At 44.8% G+C, this 19,643-nt stretch overlaps 1 long non-coding RNA gene across 1 annotated transcript in view; it reads right to left on the bottom strand.

Moving 5' to 3' along the window:
* Window positions 1–19,192, bottom strand: part of LOC103351253 (uncharacterized) — a 338,339-nt gene extending 319,147 nt beyond the window's left edge. Inside the window, exon 1 of the long non-coding RNA XR_016217340.1 lies at window positions 18,999–19,192. This is a non-coding gene — a long non-coding RNA (uncharacterized LOC103351253). The remainder of the gene's footprint in view (window positions 1–18,998) is intronic.
* Window positions 19,193–19,643: the final 451 nt, after the last annotated feature.

The raw sequence follows: 19,643 nt of genomic DNA, 5'->3' as shown, positions 1-19,643 counted from the left end.
AAGAGAGGATCAAGAATCAAGGCAGAGGCCCCCAATAACCGCATGAATACTGCACACGGCTTTTGTTGACGGAGGCTCTGCTTTTTTCAAGTGCTGGTCAAGGAGGACCTCCCCTTCCACTCCCCACCCTGACCTATACACACACACCCCCAGTCACATGCACACTCACACACACCCTGAGACACACATACTCTCACACCCACACACGTCCTCACACTCAGGTACTGACACAGTCTCACACTCACTGACTCTCACACGCACTCACACTTGCAAAGCGAACAGGAGCAAGCCGCTTGCCAGGCTCCCATGTTCCCTTTCCGCATCAGAGTGGAACTACTCTGTCTGGGGCAGCTCTCGAAGCTTTGAGTCCTCTGGGAATGACTTATCACTTCAAGTGTTTAAATAAATTTTTTTTAAAAAAAGGACAAAAACAAATTTGAGTTGTTTGGGAAAATATGCAGACACATAGACATACAGAAAGAAAAGACTGACATAAAATAGATTAACAATGTGGTTTCAAAAGGTACTTGGGCTACCGTAATTTTTTATTCTTCCATTCTACTTGTCCATCTTTTTCACAAAATCCCCAGTGGGCATCAGTTAGTTTTGCTTATTTTTAATTTAAATTATTTCTCCTACTATGGCAAACTACAAGGTACATATGAGGAAAAAGAAAAGTGGAAATCATGCAAGATCCTACCATTTAAGAAATTATTATTAAAATTTTGGTAGTGTACATTTTTCTATTGAAATAGTTCTTACTCCTTGCCTTTTTTTTTTTTTTTTTTTTTTTGACAGGCAGAGTGGACAGTGAGAGAGAGAGACAGAGAGAAAGGTCTTCCTTTGCCGTTGGTTCACCCTCCAATGGCCGCTGTGGCCAGAGCGCTGTGGTCGGCGCACTGCGCTGATCCAATGGCAGGAGCCAGGTGCTTCTCCTGGTCTCCCATGGGGTGCAAGGCCCAAGCACTTGGGCCATCCTCCACTGCACTCCTGGGCCACGGCAGAGAGCTGGCCTGGAAGAGGGGCAACCGGGACAGAATCCGGCGCCCCTACTGGGACTAGAACCCGGTGTGCCAGTGCCGCAAGGCGGAGGATTAGCCTAGTGAGCCGCGGTGCCGGCTTCACTCCTTGCTTTTATACAAAGCAAAAACTTCTCTTTGTTGATATCAGTTCTATGAGATTTGGCAAACTCATGCTACCACCACCAAAATTGAGACCAGAAAAGCTCCAGTATCCAATAGAAGTCACCCCTGTGGCTCTCTGTATTAATCCATCCCTTCACGCTCAGCCCCTGTCAAACACAGCTCTGTTTTGGTTTTCCTGTCATTTCGCCTTTCAAGGATGTCATATAAATGGGATCAGATGGTATGTAGCATTTTGAAAATGGCTTCTTTGACTCAGCATGATGCATTTGGGATGGGTCTATGTTTTTTTTTTAATATTTATTCATTTATTTGAAAAGCAGAGTTACAGAGAGGCAGAGAGACAGAGAGAAAGGTCTTTCATCCGCTGGTTCACTCCCCAAATGGCCACAACAGCTGGAGCTGGACCAATCTGAAGCCTCTTCCAGGTCTCCCACATGGGTGCAGGGGCCCGAGGACTTGGGCCATCTTTCATTGCTTTCCCAGGCCATAGCAAGGAGTTGGATCAGAAAGGAAACTGGGTAACTCATAAACAAAACACTTATTTTCTATTGTTCTTGAAGTTGGAAGTACAAGGTGAAGGTACCAGTAAGTTCGAGATTTGGTGAAACCAGTTCCTCACAGAAATCACCAGTAGGGTATCTGCATGAGGCAGAAGGACCAAGGGGATCAGCTGGTTCCCTGCCGCCCCTTTATAGGGTTGCTAGTCCCACTTATAAGGGTTCTGCCCTTATGACTCAATCACCTCCTAAAGCCCCCACCTCTTCATGTTGTTGCATTGTGGAAGAGTTTCAACATGAATTTTGGAAGGGACACCAAACTTCAAACCATAGCACACACACACACACACACACACACACACCAAAAGACATCTACAACTCCCAGATTATTACAGGGAGGGGAAGGTGAAGCGAGCGGGACAGTCAGAGAGAGAGTCAACAGGTCCGTTCTTGCTGAGACTCTGACTTCCACTTCCTTCCTCCAGCCACCAGTGCAGTCTAGGAACCACTTAGGTACCCTGTGTCCTTTCACCAGAACACACTGACCCAGTCAATTGAGAACATTCCTGAATTCCTAACAAAACAACAACTTGAAAGAGAGACCAAAAAAAACTCACCTCTGCAAAACATACATATAGGAAGTTTTTACCAATGTTTTGGTGAAATGAAGAGAACATAAATTGCAGATTTGAGAAAAACCTAAGACTAAAAATTAGCCATCACTGCTCCTCATAGTCCTCGTGGCCACCTCCATGGTTTGTGGCCAGGCCACCTCCATACAGCACAGGTTTCCTCCACCTGCTGGTCTTTTATCCTTTTCCATTGTCCATAATCCCCTCCCTCACCAAATTAACCCAATGCCAGTGCCCTAAGTGATACGATAGAGTTGGCCTCATAGTCTTATCATTAAGTACCCAGTATTCCTGTCCTGAATAGGAAGATGAACTTTGCCTGGATCTTTCTATACATCAGGATTGGAGGTGCCAACTACAACACCACAACCTCTCAGCACAGACTCTGTTTAATCCTGTGGTCACAGAGTTTTCCAAGTAGTGGTCCATGTTTGAAGAATCTCACTACAATCAAAAGGAGGCAACATCAAAAACCAAAGCAAGACAAAACAAAAATAAGGGGGGAAAACTCATGTTTTTAAAATTACATTTTTTGTATCATCTTATAAGTTAAGAATAGGTTCTCTTATGTTCTAGCTCCCTCTTGTTCATTTGCTGTCTCCTCCCTTTTTTGATTAACATAAAGTAGGACCTGAATAAATCTTCTTGCAATAAGAAAGGAACACAATTTGACTGATGGAGGGAAGGAGGAAGGGCAGGCAGGAGAGGAGAGAGAGACAGAGTGTACTACAGTAAAAGCCCTAAAGACAGCTCCTTACCCGACTTCACACTTGCACAGAGATGATTCTTTTTTTCAACAGGAAACACTTAAAGGGTCATTGTCTTCAAAAGACCTACAGTAGGCCAGATTTCTGTGGACTGTTCAAACCATGAATTAAAGTGATTAAACCCATAATTGCTACCAACTATAACCATCAAAATGCTGCAGGAACCACCAACGCTTCTCCAGTTGAAAGTTGGAGCTCAGGGATATGAAATGATTTCCCATTAAATTATAAGCATCCTCTCCTTAAAATATTACTCTCATATTCCTTGAAATTCAGTTCTTTCCCAAGTTTTCTTTCAAAGCCTTCTTACCAATTCCAGTTCCCAGAACTATTACTTGTAATCAGGAGTTTTAATGAAGTTGGAGACAATATAGGAATTTCTTGCACTTGTTTTTCCATTTTTCCCCCACAAAATGTTGGGATTGGATAGGTTCAGTTATCATTCTGTGAGTTTGTGTGACTTACAGCAAAGGAAAATATCAAGGAAGTTCTGTCTCACAGTTAGCGTAAGTTGCATGCCTGATTTTTATCTTTTTCCAATGAGCCAAAAACAAAATTGTTTGCCCTAACACACATGTACAATCTGTTTAGTAAGTTAATTCAAAGTTACATAAACACAAGCAAAAACAACAGTGAGGGCCAGGCCTTTAGTAACAGTTCAGACACTGGCATTTCATACTGGAGTGCTTGGCTTCAATACCTGGCTCCAGCTCCTGATTTCAGGTTCTTGCTAATGCATACCCTAGGAGGCAGCAGGTATGGCTCAGGGATGGTTCCTGCCATCCACATGGTAGAGCTGAACTGAGAGTACTTCTAAACATTTAAATAAATATAAATTTATGTTTATGTGTATGGGTACAAATATGTATATATGAAAAAAACAACAGTGAAAGACATTTTGTCTTCCAGCTGTTGAGGTATGAAAATTGGGCAACCTCCAGTAAAAGTTATGGTGTCAGCAACACTGGCATACTGAATGAGCACTGGTTAGAGTCCAGTTGCACCACTTCTAATCTAGTTCTCTGCTAATGTGGCTGGGAAAGCAGCCAAAGGTGGTCCAAGTATTTGGATTCTTGCCATCATGTGGGAGACCCAATGAATTTCCAGGCTCATAGTTTTGGTCTGAACCAGTCCTGGCCATTGCAGCCATTCAAAGAGTGAAGAAGGGAATGGAAGATCCCTCCCTCCCTCTCTCTCTCTCTCTCTGCCTTTCAAACTAAACAAACAAAAATAGTTTTTAAAAAATTTTTGCAGCTGGAGGCTCTACAATATCAGATTTCAAGACACACTACAGGGCAGTTAGAATCAAAACAGCCTGGTACTGGCACAAAAACAGATGGATAGACTAATGGAACAGAATAGAAACTCCAGAAATCAATCCATGCATCTACAACCAACTTATCTTTGACAACAGAATTAAAATTAATCCCTGGAGCAAGGACAGTCTCTTCAACAAATGGTGCTGGGAAAACTGGGTCTCCATATGCAGAAATATGAAGGAAAATCCCTACTTTACACCTTACACAAAAATCCATTCAACATGGATTAAAGACCTAAATCTATGACCTGATACCACCAAATTATTAGAGAACATTGGGGAAACCCTACAAGACAATGGCATAGGCAAAGAGTTCTTGGGAAAGACCCCAGAGGCATGAGCAATCAAAGCTAAAATTGACAAATGGGATTACATCAAGTTGAGAAGCTTCTGTACTGCAAAAGAAACACTCAGCAAAGTGAAGAGGCAACTGACAGAATAGGAAAAATTATTTGCAAAGTATGCAACTGATAAAGGATTAATAACCAGAATGTATAAAGAGTTCAAGAAATTCAACAACAACAAAAAAACAACCCAGTTAAGAAATGGACGAAAGACTTAACCAGGCATTTTTCAAAAGAAGAAATCCAAATGGTCAACAGACACATGAAAAAATGCTCTGGATCACTAGCCATCAGGGAAACGCAAATCAAAACCACAATGAGGTTTCACCTCACCCCCCACTAGAGTGCTTTCATACAGAAATTAACAAACAAATGCTGGTGAGGATGTGGGGGAAAAGATACCCCAATCCACTGTTGGTGGGAATGTAAACTGGTAAAGCCACTATGGAAGACAGTATGGAGATCTCAAAAATCTGAATATAGACATATTATATGACCCAGTCATCCCACTCCTGGCAATTTACCCAAGGGAAATGAAATCAGTGTATGAGTTATACCTCCATGTTTTTAAAATTTTTTTTTATTTGACAGATAGAGTTAGACAGTGAGAGAGAGAGACAGAGAGAAAGGTCTTCCCTCCGTTGGTTCATTCCCCAAATGGCCTCTACGGTCAGCACTGCACTGATCTGAGGCAAGAGCCAGGTGCTTCTTCCTGGTCTCCCATGTGGGGGCAGGGGCCCAAGCATTTGGGCCCATCCTCCACTGCCCTCCTGGGCAACAGCAGAGAACTGGACTGAAAGAGGAGCAACTGGGACTAGAACCCAGCACCTATATGGGATGCCAGCGCCGCAAGCAGAGGATTAACCAAGTGAGTCACGGTGCCGGCCCATATACCTGCATTTTTATTGCAGCTCAATTTACAATAGCCAAGACATGGAATCAACCCAAATGCCTGTCAACTGAAGACTGGATAAAGAAATTATGGATATACACCATAGAATACTATACACAATGCTAAAAAATAAAGAAATAAAGAAATGAAATCTGGTCATTTGCAACAAAATGGAGGAATCTGGAAAACATCATGCTGAGTGAAATAAGCCAGTCCCAGAGGGACAAATATCATATGTTCTCCCTGATCAGTGACAACTAACTGAGCACCAAAAAGGAAGCCTGTTGAAGTGAAATGGACACTATGAGAAACAGCGATTTGATCAGCCCTTGTCCTGAATGTAGATGAACAACTTAATACTTTATCTCTGTTAGTATTTTTTTTTGTTTTACTTAATACTATTGGTTAAACTCTGTAATGAACACACAATTATTCTTAGGTGTTTAAATTTAACTGAAAAGTGATCCCTGTTAAATATAAGAGTGGGGATAAGAGAGGGAGGAGATGTACAGTTTGGGACATGCTCAATCGGACTTGCCCCAAATGGTGGAGTTAGAAACATGCCAGGAGATTCCAATTCAATCCCATCAAGGTGGCATGTACCAATGCCATCTCACTAGTCAAAGTGATCAGTTTCAGTTCACAATTGATCATAATGATAGGACTAAGAGTCAAAGGGATCACACAAACAAGACTAGTGTCTGCTAATACTAACTGATAGAATTAAAAAGGAGAGAATGATCCAACATGGGAAGCAGGATACACAGCAGACTCATAGAATGGCAGATGTCCTAAATAGCACTCTGGTCTCAGAATCAGCCCTTAAGGCATTTGGATCCGGCTGAAGAGCCCATGAGAGTATTTTTGGCATGGAAAGCCAAGACACTCTGGAAAAACAAAACAAAATAAAACAAAAAACCTATATGAAAGATCTCTGCAAGTGAGATCCCAGTGGAAAGAATGGGGCCATCAAAGAAGGAGGTAACTTTCTCTGAAGGGAGGAGAGAACTTCCACTCTGACTATGACCTTGTCTAAATAAGATCAGAGTTGGCGAACTCAAGAGGCTTCCATAGCCTTGGCAACTCATAACAAGAGCCTAGGGTGATTACTGACACCATAAACAAGTGTCAATTTGTTAAGTCAACAACAGGAGTCACTGTGCACTTACTCCTCATGTAGGATCTCTGTCCTTAATGTGTTGTCCAATGTGAATTAATGCTATAACTAGTACTCAAACAGTACTTTACACTTGGTGTTTCTGTGTGGGTGCAAACTGTTAAAATCTTTACTTAATATATACTAAATTGATCTTCTGTATATAAAGATAATTGACAACAAATCTTGATGTGAATGGAATGGGAGAGGGAGCGGGAGATGGGAGGGGTGCGGGTGGGAGGGAAGTTATGGGGGGGGAAAGCCATTGTAATCTGTAAGCTGTACTTTGGAAGCTTATATTTGTTAAATAAAAGTTTTAAAAAAAGAAATCCAAGCCGGCGCCGCAGCTCACTAGGCTAATCCTCCGCCTAGCAGCGCCGGCACACCGGGTTCTAGTCCCGGTCGGGGCGCCTGATTCTGTCCCGGTTGCCCCTCTTCCAGGCCAGCTCTCTGCTGTGGCCAGGGAGTGCAGTGGAGGATGGCCCAAGTGCTTGGGCCCTGCACCCCATGGGAGACCAGGAAAAGCACCTGGCTTCTGGCTCCTGCCATCGGATCAGCGCGGTGCGCTGGCCGCAGCGCGCCGGCCGCGGCGGCCATTGGAGGGTGAACCAACGGCAAAGGAAGACCTTTCTCTCTGTCTCTCTCTCTCACTGTCCACTCTGCCTGTCAAAAAAAAAAAAAAAAGAAAAAAGAAAAGAAATCCAGTCATTTGAATGGATGAAACTGGAAAGCATCATACTTAGTGAAATAAGCCAGTCCTAAAGGGACAAATACCATCTGTTCTACCTGACCTATGATAATAGTGTACCTAAAAGTTAATCATATATGTATAAAGTTAAATAAAAATAGATCTAAGTAAAAAATAAGAGTGGAAATAGGAGAAGGAGAAGGAAGAGGAGTTGGAGAGTGGGTGGCAGGGCAGGTATGGTGGGAGGAATCACCATGTTCCTAAAGTTGTAATTATGAAATGTTTAAATAAAAGATTTCTGGGGCAAAAAAATTTTTTTCCATGGGGTTTGTGCTGTGGCATAGTAGGCTAGGCACCAGCATTTCATATGGGTGCCTGTTCATGTCCCTTCTGCTCCTCTTCTGATCCAGCTCTCTGCTATGGCCTGAGAAGGCAGTGGAGGATGGCCCAAGGGCTTGAGCCCTTGTACCCACATGGGAGATCAGGAAAAGGCTCCTGGCTCCTGGCTTCTGATCAGTCCAGCTCTGGCTGATGCAGCCATTAGGGGAATGAACTAGTGAATGGAAGACCACTCTCTCTGTCTCTTTCTCTATATATAATTCTACCTCTCAAATAAATAGATATTTTTTTAAAAAATTGCTATTAAAATGATAGAATTTGTGGGTAAAACTAACCAAAGAAAACTAGCCTATTCAGTGACAGAATCCATACTGCAATCCGAGTCTGTTGTCTTCAATGATCACATTCTTCACAGGGCCCTGCCACCTTCCAAGATGTGTTAGCAGCATCCCTTCATTTTGAGACAATTTCACAGAAAGCCTCTGCTTTTATTTTTTTTCCTTTTATTTTTAAAGATTTTATTTATTTATTTGAGAGGTAGAGACAGTGAGAGAGAGGGGGAAAGAGAGGTCTTCCATCTGCTGGTTCACTCCCCAAATATCTGCAAACGCCAGACCTGCCCCAATCTAAAGCCAGGAGCCAGGACCTTCTTCCAGATCTCCCACACAAGTGCAGGGGCCTAAGGACTTGGGCCATCTTCTGCTGCTTTCCCAGGCCACAGCAGAGAGCTGGATTGGAAGAAGAGCAGATGGAATGCTGGCACCACTGGCAGAGGATTAACCCACTGAGCTACAGCACCAGTCCCCAAAGCCTCTGCTTTTAAAAACCCACTTCTTTGAAAAGCCAAATTTGCATAACAGATTAAATGCAGAATCACCTATATCATATTAGTTGAGTTGACTTTCAAATGCATTCAAAACAAGGATCTTTTAAAAGATTCCCTGGGGGCCAGCTCTGTGGTTGTAGTTGGTAAAGCCCAGGGCCTGCAGTGCCAGCATCCCATATGGGAGCTGGTTAGAGTCCTGGTTGTTCCACTTCCAAACCAGGTCTCTGCTTGTGGCCTGGGAAAGCAGAAGATGGCCCATGTCCTTGGGCCCCTGCACCCACGTGGAAGACCTGTAGAAGCTCCAGGCTCCAGGCTTCAGATCAGCACAGCTCTGGCCGTTCCAGCCATCTGGGGAGTGAACTAACAGATAGGAGACCTCTCTCTGCCTCTGCCTCTCTGTAACTTTGCCTTTCAAAATAAATAAATAAATCTTTAAAAAAAAAATAAAAGATTCCCTGGTTTTTTAAAGATATGACTCTATTTACATAAACTTTAGGGGACTGTATCAGTTATGTAAATCAAGGAATGCAAGCAATCAGGAGGATTGTGAACAACCCGTCGAACCTGTCATCCTCAATTTGCAGGTACAAAGGAATTACACCATCATCTGTGCTTTCTAGAAGTTTATAATTCATCACCTTGCACTGGGCAGGGCAAGTGACCTCTCAGTTAACACCTAGCATTAAACACTTAGGTTTCATCACCAGAAGCCACACGGGTCATCGGTTATCACCACCCAAACGTTGGAGCATAAGAATTTCCTGATACATCACATTTTCACATATTTCCTCAGCCTCTTTCAAAAAGAAGTTTCCATGAACTGAGTTTATTGGAGGGGCCCACGAAGTCCACGTGAATCACAGAACATGTGAGCTTCAACTTTCCAGTCAGTAAAGACCAAAGCACGAGGATCCATGCAGTCAACAATCAGATCCACTGCTGAGAGGAGTACGAGGCTGCTGCACTGCACAGCCGCAGCGCCCGCCCCCGGTGCTATGCCAGGCATTCAACAACTAACTACAGTCTCTACCCATCTATAAAACAGATAATCACCACCTTCCTCTGAGATGTTTAGAAATTAATTAGTTGAGGTTTGGAAAGAGTTGTGAAAACAAAACGATATTCATGAATGCTAAATATTAGCCGATCTTCTTTCCAATTTCATGGTCTTATTTTGACATCATCTATCACATCATGTACACTGAGAAGCAGGAAATATCACCAACGTGTATCTGATTATTCTTTCTTAAGTTACATAAGGGCTAACCTCAGTGATCAAAAACAGTTTCAAAAGACTCATAAGTCATCATACATTATGGAGACAAGACTGTTTGCAAGGCATCTTAATAGCCTGTGATTTTTATTAGTCATGTTTCACAAATTCTCATGGAGGTGGTCTGATAGTTTTGTCACCACCTTACTGCTTAGGAAATAGGCAAAGATTGAACATGGGCCTTGCACAGGCAATTTCTCATCATCAAAAGCATTTTCCAAATTATCTCTTCCATGAATCATATTTCCTGGTGAAAAGATGCATCCATCGGAATCCAAAAGAAAAAGTAGGGGCCCGTCCTGTGGTGCAGTGGGTTAAAGCCATGACCTGCAGAAAGGCACGTGGGCCCCGGTTCAAGTCCCAGCTGCTCTACTTCTGATCCAGTTCCCTGCTAATGAGCCTGGGAAAGCAGTAGAAGATGGCCTAGGTCCTTGGGCCTCTGCACCCATGTGGGAAACGTGGAAGAAGCTCCTGGCACCTGGCTTCAGCCTGGCCCAGTTCCAGACGTCACGGCCATTCAGGGAGTGAACCAGCAAATGGAAGACCTCTCTCTGTCTCTGTCTGCTGTGTGTGTGTGTGTGTGTGTGTGTGTGTAAAACTCTGCCTTTCAAATAAATAAAAAAATTATACAAAAAGAAAAAAGTATATGGGTTCTTAGAGATTTTGCAAAGGTCAGGAACAGTTTTAGCCTACCAATACAAAGTTTCATCAACTTCAAAATTCTCTCTGGATTCCATGATTCAGGTTGTGCATATGATGGGAATTATTTTTAAAGACAATTTTTAACTATAATTCATTCATCCATATTACTACTTAATTTACAAAGAAATAATTTGCTCTTTATTTCTAGAGCTGAGTCATGGCCAGGTCATGCAATGCCCTGCATACTGGCCTGCAGAGTTGGGACCTTACTATGACAAGCAAGGGGACCCCAGGGATGGAAGGGACAGAGCGAAATGCGCGGGTTTACATCTTGGAAAGTGCACTCTGCCTTTTTGAAGATGGAAGGCCTGGGGAAAGGCACTGCTGTGTGCAGGCAGACAGATGGGAAGCAGACAGATTGTGCAAGACTGAGGTGGCGTGAGTTCAGAGCGAGCAGTCAGCATGGAGACATGGACAAAACGTGAGAGGTGTTAAGTAGATAAAATCAGTGGGCTGAAAGGAGGCCAGCGAGGGTGGGATCTGGAGCTCAGGAGTAGGGATCGATCGTAGGCAGAAGCAAGGACATCTTTTCTATCTTGTTAGGAAAAAAGGAGAAAAACAAATAGTTGCTGGAAGAATGCCAGAGGCTTCAGTGAGCATCAGTGGGAGGGGACAGAAAAGTGGTCAGAAGGAGGAGGTACCGACAGTGATGGGTGGAGATGGCCTCAGAGGAACAGGGCTCTTGTGAGCATGTGAGGAAAGTGGGGGAGCAAAACGGGACCTGGGCAAGCAGCCTGCACTGGGGAGGCCCCCGGCAGACAGGGTCCTGGGGTGCAGCCGGGTTTGTGTTGAAGCAAGAGACAGAGGACTGCTCTGTGAGCCTGCGAATGTGTTTGCCACAGAACAAAGTTTTGCTCTGCTACCTCTTCAACTGCTATGGAAAGTATTCTGAAGCCGAATTCTGACCTTAAATCTATACGTTCAGCTTTTCCTTCCAAGGAAGTGTCATAAATTAAAGGGGCAATGTTCTCCAGCTCGGCTCACCAAACTGCAAATGAAAATCTCAGGCCACAGGGACCATTCAGGCTGCTATTAACCCAACGGTGGCAACCTTAATTCCAAGACCTGTGCACTCTGGGACACCCAGTCCCTATGCATTGATTACGATGCATGACGAATCGTCTCAAAAGTCTTCTAAAATCTTATACAAAATGAGACAAAACTCAGCCATGAGTCTATTAGGTGTACACACACACAGGTATTATTCAGGCCATCAATAAAGCAAAAACCTGGTTAACAAGACTCGAAAGGCACTTAGTGGAGGCAAATGTTATAGCTTAGCAGTGAAGACTCCTACCCCGTATCAGAAGACCAGGGTTTAATTTCTCGGCTCTGGCTCATTACGCCAGCTTTCTACTAAGGCAGAGCCTGGGAGATAGCAGTAGTGACTCATGTGTTTGCCTTCCTGCCAGCCATGTGGGAGGCTCGGATAGTGTTCCTGCTTGCAGCTTTGCATCCCCTCACATGCAACCCCACCCTGCAGAGCCCACAGTTACAGGAATTTGCAGAGTGAGCCAGCAAATGGGAGCACTACCCCCCATAAATATATCAATAAATAAATTTTTGAAAAACAAAGTGGTGTTGCATACATGATGTCACCCACATCCTTCCACATCCGAGTCCCTGGATTAGACGCCAGGTTTCTGATTCCTGACCCCAGTTTCCTACTAACACAGACCCGAGCAGGCAGCAGTGATGGCTGAGGCGACTGGGTTCCTGCCACCACTTGGGAGACCAAGATTGACTTCCTGGCTCCTAACTTCTGTCCCAGTCATGGGCTGTTTCAGGCATTTAGAGAATGACTCCATGGATAAAAGCACTCTTTTCTCCCTTTCTCTTTCACTCTCACCCTCCTTCTGCCTCTTAGCCTCTCAAATTTTTTTTAAATGTTAAGAATATCAGGCCGGCGCGGCTCACTAGGCTAATCCTCCACCTTGCGGCGCTGGCACACCGGGTTCTAGTCCTGGTCGGGGCGCCGGATTCTGTCCCGGTTGCCCTTCTTCCAGGCCAGCTCTCTGCTGTGGCCAGGGAGTGCAGTGGAGGATGGCCTAAGTGCTTGGGCCCTGCACCCCATGGGAGACCAGGAGAAGCACCTGGCTCCTGCCATCGGATCAGCGCTGTGCACCAGCCGCGGCGGCCATTGGAGGGTGAACCAACGGCAAAGGAAGACCTTTCTCTCTGTCTCTCTCTCTCTCACTGTCCACTCTGCCTGTCAAAAAATAAAAATAAATAAATAAATAAATAATATTAAGTGAATGTCCCTATGTTGATACAAATGGTTTGTATTTGGGATATACACTTTGAAGAATAATATACAGAAAATGAATCTTAAAAGTCCTAAATATGTTTCCTTTTTTAAAAACTATTTTTATTTATTTATTTATTGGAAAGTCAGAGTTACACACAGAGAGAAGGAGAGGCAGAGAGAGAGAAAGGTCTTCTAGCCACTGGTTCACTCCCCAAATGGTGGCAATGGCTGGAGCTGCACTGATCCGAAGCCAAGAGCCAGGAGTTTCTTCTGGGTCTCCCACATGGCTGCAAGATCTCAAGCACTTGGGCCATCCTCCACTGCTTTCTCAGGCCACAGCAGAGAGCTGGATCGGAAGTGGAGCAGCCAGGACTTGAACTGGTGCCCATATGGGATGCTGGCACCGCAAGCCGCAGCTTTACCTGCTATGCCACAGCGGCAGGTAAGTATGTTTCAAACATTATGCATATCCAAGAATCTTCCCAAGTTCACTAAAAGAGGATACTAGACAGCAGAAAGGCAAGGATTTTAAAAATATATATATTTATTTGAGAGACAAAGAAAGAGGAAAATCTCCCAACTGCTGGTTCATTCCCCAAATGTCTGCAACAACTAGGGTTGAGCCAGGTTGAAGACAGGAGCCAGGAACTCCATCCAGGTCTCCCATGTGGGTGGAAGGGACTCATCTACTTAAGCCATCCGCTGTTGCCTCCTAGGGCGCATATTTACACAAAGCAGGCATCAGGAGCACAGCCAGGCTTCAAACCCGGGCACTCTCGTACGGGACGTGGGCATCCCAACTAGCGACCTGACCACCAGGTCAAGTGCCCACTCCACCAAGGACTCTTTAGAGAAACAGCAAGTGTACCACTCAGAAAAAAAAAAAAAAAGCTTCATTCTTTCCATGGCACAAAAGCAACCAATGGTCATCAGCCCAACCAAAATATGCAAGCAGAGGTTCTACCAGGCCGCTGAGTCCATTATGCCAAGCTGAGCAGGTGTTTTCTGCAGAAACCCTTCCATCTGGGGCCTTCTCCTTAATATTTATCTCCTTTCACTTAATCTCCCTAATCCCAATTTCTGAGCCAAAACATACACAGTCTAAAGATGCTGTGGACAGAAGTATTTTTAAAGCCTCATCTCTAGCCAAGCTGAAACAGTAATAGTAGAAATGTTCTTTTACAACTACAATTCCCAAAAAAATGATCTCTATTCTCTACCTCTTCTATGTTTCTGTGCTTCTGGAAGAGTTTCTATCCCGGGACACATAGTTTATACCCACAGAGGCCGCTACAGAAGCTCAGCCATTGCTCAGGGAAACTGTGTCATGCCGTGTCGCCTTGTTTGTTTTTTCTGGCAGGCTTCCCCAGAGTACAGAGTCTAGAGGGAACACGCATACCTCTGACAGACAAAGCAAATTAACAACTCCTGGAACTTTACTTTCTCCTTCAATTATTTCTCAATCTTCAAGAGCAAATTCAAGAACAGGATGACAAGGTTGCCCCTTCCCAAATCAGCTGTTAAACAGGAATAAGCTTTGTCCAGGGTATTAGAAAGAACTCTAGAGCTTCTCCACAAGGAAAAGGAAACCACGTGCATGCAGCCTTGTGATTATAAAGGAGGCTGTGCGAGCGTCCTTCTCTCTACAGATTTACGAGGGCTTCTGCTGACATGAAGTATGTTCTTTACCGAATTCCTCAAGTGAAGCAAAACCACACATAGCTGGTTCTAAAGCAACACACTGAGTCACTAGTTTACATAGGAAATGTGAAATAGTCATTTGCAAGCCTGAGGCATACCTGTGAAGTGGATTGAACCATAACAACTGCCTGGGAAAAGAAAAGAATGAAAATGCTTTAAAAATGAAAAAAAAAATAACCCCACATCCCTCTTCTATTTTAAAATCGCTAGTTGCAAAATCAGCTTACACAACACCTCAATAACTGCTTACAAGCAGGAATATGCAACAGAGGGGACAGGAGCAGGGAATCTTGGGTAACGTCTCTGCCTGATGAACTGCTGCAGCTCTGGCAGAATGGACCCTCCATACAATCATTCATTCCTCCCTCAAATTCTAACTCGTGGCTATTCCACACATTGTTTGCCAAGGCACTGCCTTTCTTGAAGTGTTTGTACCTAGGGGTCACGTTGCCCTTCCATGGAATCCGTCACCAGCTCCAACAATGCAGTATCTGTGAACTCAGCTCACCTCCACCTCCCCTTCCATCCTCGCTGTAATAACTGAGTTCTGGTTCATTCTCGCTTGCGAAGTTCACTGCAATCTTGCTACCTGGGTTTTCAGTGCCCAAAGCTTTCCCCGCACACTAGGGCCAGGTCAGTTCTCTCCAGATCACTGATTGGATCACAAATGCAAATGAAAAATGTAAACTCCTTAGGTTTTCCAGCATGTGGTCCCCTACCTAGGAATCTGCCAGCTTGATCACTTAGAACCTCGATAGTACATCTCTCACTCTCCAGCCCACTAGGTCACTTATTATTCTTCTAGTTTTCTCTACTGTTTTCTAGATTAATGCTTGTACTGCTGGCTTTCCCACCATCCAGGATGCCATTCTTCATCCAGGGAAAACCCCACCATTACCCAAGGACCTAGAAAAACACCACTTTCTGTGTGAAATTTTCCATGAAAAGCCCACGATAATCTCTTTCTCTTCCAACCTCCACTGTGCTCAGTTCCTGCTTCTACTTATGATGCCTCCAAAATACTTTCCAGTATTTGTTCTTGTATCTTACTCACACATTCAATGCACATATAGTCATAGTTTACTGGGTGTAACGCATTGTTCCAGAAGTTATGGATACTAAGGCAAAGGAAATAAATTAAAATTAAGTAAATGCAGAGCAATTTATATAATGAATAATGGCGTTAGTATTACAGTTTCTGGCTACTAGGGCAGGGACTATCACCCAGAAGGGAGCAGAAGGCAAGGCTTCCAGAGCAAACAAAGTTTAAGGTGAGAAGTGAATTGCAACAAAACGTGGTGAGGAACATATCAGGCCAAGGAGATTGATGGACAGAGTCTCTGAACCCAGAGGAACTGAAAGATGCTCAGTGAGACTTTCTTTTTTATTTGAAAGCAGGGGGAATGGAGAGAGGGGGATCTCCCATCTGCTGGTTCACTCCCCAAACACCCACAATAGCCAAGCTAGGTCAGGCTAAAGCCAAGAACCAGAAAATCCATCCAGGTCTCCCATGTGAACAGCAGGGACCCAAGTACTTGAGTCATCACCTGCTGCTTCTCAGGGTACGTGTTAGCAGGAAGCTGGATGGGAGGTAGAAACTAGGACTTGAACCCAGGCATCCAATGTGGGACGTGGGAATCCCAAGTCACAACTTAACTACTATTCCAAATACCCACCCCAGCCAGTGAGATTTGACCACTGAAGTAAATAGAAGAAGAAAAAAAAAAAACTGCTTAGAATGAAGCTGCAGAGGCAAAAAGACTACCATGAGACTTAAAACATCTAGTATTTTGGACTTTATGGAAAGTGCAGAGGGCCTATTGAAAGGTCTGATGTTATAAATTTGCATTAAAATACAAAGTCAATGTGAAGACAGTGTAGAGTATGGAAGAAGGAAGGGAGAGAGAAGACGAGGAGAGGCCAGCAGGAAAGGTCTTTCACCCATCCCAGGAATCAGTCCTTGCACCAAGACGCTATCACTAAAGTGGAGAAGGGTGGACACAGCTGATAAACATTTCATTGAGTATCTGAAATTGTCCCTCTTTCTTGGTGGCAAAAAACGGTTGCTTCTCAGCAATTGCACTTTTGGGAGGCAGGCTTGGTGAGAACCTGGTGCCTCATCAGGTGTAGAGCATGAAGAGGGAGAAGGTCTTGTTTTATGAATGTACAAGAGTTCTTACAAAAAGTCGTGGAAGATGGAATTGAAATCTATGGGGCTGCCATCATGGAGCAGCAGGTTAAGTAGCAGGCTGTGACACCAACATCCTATGTTGGAAGGCCCGCTTTAGTCTTGGCTGCTCTGCTTCCAATCCAGCTCCTTGCTAATGCACCCGGGAAGGCAGCAGAAGATGGCCCAAGTGCTTGGGCTGCTGCCACCAATGTGGGAAACCCAGATGGAGTTCCAGGCTCCTAGATTTGGCCTGGCCAAATTTGGGGAGTGAACCAGCAAAGGGAAGATCTCTTTCTTTCTGTCTTTCTCTTCTCTCTCTCTGTCACTTTGTCTTTCAACTAAATAAATCTTTTTTTTTTTAAATAAAAGGGTAAATTTATTTGGTGAAAATAATTTTGATGTGCATGCTTATGATAAGTATTAAGAGTTCACAGAAAATGTGTAGTATTTAAGTATGTATGCCTTTCAATTGTTTGCACCAAGATAAATTTTAGTTGCATTTTTCCACAGACTTTTTGAAGTGCCCTCATCCAAACAACAATGTCATTACAGGGAATGGAAAAGACAGGAAAACAAGCAAGCAGATCCGCACAAATAAGTCATGGTTTCTTGTAAGACATGTTGAGTTTTACGTGAAGCCTCTGGGCCACCCAAGAATGCATCTGTGTTCAGTGATTGGGTATTCAGAGCCAGCTCTGGGGTAAAATTTTAGATATGGAAACCATCAGCAAGTGGAAGCCATAGGAGAGGATGCAGTCGCACAGAGACGAAAGCCCTGCTTCTTAACAAGGGCTCTTATTAAACACCACCTGTGGCGTTTCCTGTTCCAAAATACAAACAGGAGAGACCCAATAAATCAGAATGTCTAGGATCTGGATATTGGTAGCTTAAAAAAAAAAAAATACATCTGCCCTGGCGCTGTGGTACAGTGGGTTAATCCTCCACCTGCAGCGCCAGCACATCCAATATGGGCGCAGGTTCTAGTCCCAGCTGCTCCTCTTCCAATCCAGCTCTCTGCTATGGCCTGGGAAAGCAGTAGAAGATGGCCCAGGTCCTTGGGCCCCTGCACCCATGCGGGAGACCCGGAAGAAGCTCCTGGCTCCTGGCATTGGATTGGTGCAGCTCCGGCTGTTGCGGCCAATCGGGAAGTGGACCATCGGAAGGAAGACCTCTCTCTCTCTCTCTCTCCCACTGTCTGTAACTCTACCTCTCAAAAAAGAAAATAAATCTTTAAAAATAAATAAATAAAATGCATCTCCCCAGATGCTTCCAATGTACATCTGTGATTAAAAGAACCAGAAAAGTGACTTGAGGAAAGAAAGTCCAAAGTAGAACTCAGAGAAAAGCCAACACTTGGCCTTGGGAAGCCAAGGGAGGCAGTCAGAAAGGTGGGAAGGAGCCAAGAGTAGGGCCGAGAAAGTGAATGCTCCCAGAGGGGAAATTGAGGCCTGAGGGCTGAAACACGACTGTTGAATTCTCAACTTGGGGATCTCAGCAAGAGCCAGGTACCTTGGAATGGTGCAGAGAGAAGGAGGGGAGAAGGGGGCTAAAAGGAGGAGCAGTGAGCAGATAGGGAAGCAGAGCCAAGAGGCCTGGCAGGGCTTGGACAGTGACTTGAAATCACAGGGGCCATGGGGCTTCTTCCCTGGGAACAGGAATTAATTCTACCTAGGACTTCTTTCCATCACCCCTAGTGCCCAGCATGCTGCTGTGTCCATAGCTCACACACAGCAGAAAGCATCTTACTCTAGGAGCTTAGTGGAGTGCATCTTTACAGCTTAGAGGTTCCTCAGAAGCAAACATACTTCAGATCAACTTGATTTGATCACTTGCATTTGTACCAAAGACTCGGTGAGCCCCTGTGATGTGCCAGGTGCCCTGCTCATCACTGAGCGCACCGAAGAGGCACGCTTCCTTGTCCCCTATTCCTGAATGCCCAATGGGGCTAGACAGGCACAGAACACTGGGTTCTTGCAGGGGACAGGAGATGGCTCAGGGGTCTGCAGTGCAGAGACTCAGCTGGGGGTCATTTGATTCTACAAGTCCCTCACGTGAGTGTGACTCTATGAGCTGCATTACTGTGCTTCTGACATATTCCTATGAGAAGGTGCAGAGGAAGTCTGGACCCCATTCCCTGCAGCGGGGCCGGTGCAGGCAGGCGAAGATCCCTAAAGCCAGGAAGCTACCTCGGGAGCCCCAGCTCACAGCTTTCGGCAAGTTAACGAGGTCTCCAGTCTGCACTGGCAGTAGGAATATCACCTGCCACTTTAAAAAGCCGGTTAATGGCTTCAGTGACCTACCTTCCTCCCAGCTGCTGAGATCGCCGCCTTCACCCTTCGGAGGAACCTGCTGGCGCCACGGCCAGGACTCCTCGAGAAGTTCTGAAGCCAGAGAAGCAGGCTGCAGTGGGAACGCAACAGTTTTTTCTCCCGTGGTTCAGAGAGAGGTGGAGAGAGGAAGGGCTAGGGCTGCAATTAGGATCCTTGTTCTCCAAAGAGGGGGCACCTGGCACCTGGCACCTGACTGGGGTCACCTGGCCACTAGGGGGCTTTAGCTACACACTGGAAGACCAAAGATTCAGGTCACCTGCTCTCAAGAATGCTCCGGCACTCACCTGTTCTTAAGAATGCCTTCCTATTTTCACCACCTTTTCAGATCTCCCCAATTCCTAGAGGCCTCCTAATGGCCACTAGAGGATGCCGGGCAAACCTCAGACTCAGAATGAGCACAGAGCTTCAAGACAGTACTGCAGGGACTAGTGATTAGCAACTTCTCTGCAGGACTACGGAAGCAAAATCAGACTATCCACAAATCACACTCAGGGATGTGGAGGGACACCCAGGACTACAACCTACACCCCCTCACTATTTTCAAGAAAAACAACACCAGAGTACCAGAGACTCAGGGAGAAATTGAGTGGAAGATGCTTTGGTCATCTCTGGGGA

Source organism: Oryctolagus cuniculus, chromosome 12 (assembly GCF_051225735.1).
Source record: "Oryctolagus cuniculus isolate XC-2025 breed Fujian yellow rabbit chromosome 12, ASM5122573v1, whole genome shotgun sequence".
NCBI classification, from domain to species: Eukaryota; Metazoa; Chordata; class Mammalia; order Lagomorpha; family Leporidae; genus Oryctolagus; species Oryctolagus cuniculus.
Note: the sequence above shows the minus strand (reverse complement) of the source record. Positions and strands in the feature narration are given on the sequence as shown.